Raw genomic sequence first — 1,349 nt, 5'->3', positions numbered from 1 at the left:
ATAAATAAAAATAGTAAATATATCTTTTTACAAGAGTATTTTGTATGTAGATTATATATAAATTGATTATAAATATATAGATTCTTTCTTATAATTATTTTATAAATTATTTATAAATTATTTTATGAGATTATTTTTAATAATATTTTTCGCATAAAAATACTTCAAAGCTTCAGTAACCAACCACACATGGGGGCGTTGCGTGTAATTTATCTCGCGAGACAGAAAAAATAAAATTAATTAAAATTTTTTATTTATGCGCGGTCAAGTGCACGTTCCGAAGTACAATTCCCTCGATTTGTTTTCTTTGGAATGTGCGATAAACGGCGAGAGATGAGATTTAACGGTGTCATCGCTGTGATTCGGTGAACGCGAAAACACGATAATATTAATCCAAAAAAGACAAACATCATCGCTAACACGATGATAACGAAGCGCCAAATGTAAATGCACGATTGAAACAATAATAAAGCTTGTGAGCTTAAATTTTTTGCTAGACATTTCACAGACATGATTTCTCTTTATCATCATCTCCGGCACACGATGCAAACACCCGATTGCCTAAGATTTGCTACTTGACCGTGAAATTTTTAAATCGACGAAAAAACGAAATAGAAACGAGACGAAAGAATTTTACCAATATCTTGCACATGTATTATATACTATTATTTTGTTGGAAACTACTGTGTATATTTATTTATTGCACAACATCCTGCACTGGCTCTATATATTGCCGTTATTTTAAATCAACTTATATATTATTTTTATATATTACGTATATAGTATTTATATTATATTTATATATTATTTTTCTTCTTTCGTTGTTATATTATTTATATTCTTTGACGCGATCAAAGTTTTCTCGATCGAATCTCGTAACTTCAAGAGAAATTGCACGCGCGAAGATAATTAAATAAAACGACGATGCGTGACAAAGAGTATAGTCGTAAATATATAAAAATATGTTCCCCTTAATATTCTCAGCGAATAAAGTCATTCATCATCTCCGCGCAATCGTGCGCATATTGTGTTCTGCGTTGTTGAAAATATACGCCGCTATTAAGGTTTTTTTTTTTTTCTAAAGCGAGAGAGAGGTCACGCGACTTTTCGATAGCGACTTTATCGTCGTCGCTTTCTTTATTGTCTATTTTACGCTCTGAGTCATTAGAATTTAAATTTCTTAAGTCATCAAAACTCAACAAACGGGGGGAACTCTTTTTCTCCATGTTTATCTCCGAAAATTGTCAACAAACTCTATCTCGTAAACGTTGCCCGAGATTCGAAACGTCGCTCGATTTGCGATATCAGTACTTTGAGAAAAGTTTGCGGCAATATATATATATATATAT

This window comes from Pseudomyrmex gracilis, unplaced genomic scaffold (assembly GCF_002006095.1).
Source record: "Pseudomyrmex gracilis isolate BER0280 unplaced genomic scaffold, ASM200609v1 scaffold_125, whole genome shotgun sequence".
In the NCBI taxonomy this organism is placed as follows: domain Eukaryota; kingdom Metazoa; phylum Arthropoda; class Insecta; order Hymenoptera; family Formicidae; genus Pseudomyrmex; species Pseudomyrmex gracilis.
The sequence above is the reverse complement of the archived record's forward strand: the minus strand, read 5'-3'. Positions refer to the sequence as shown.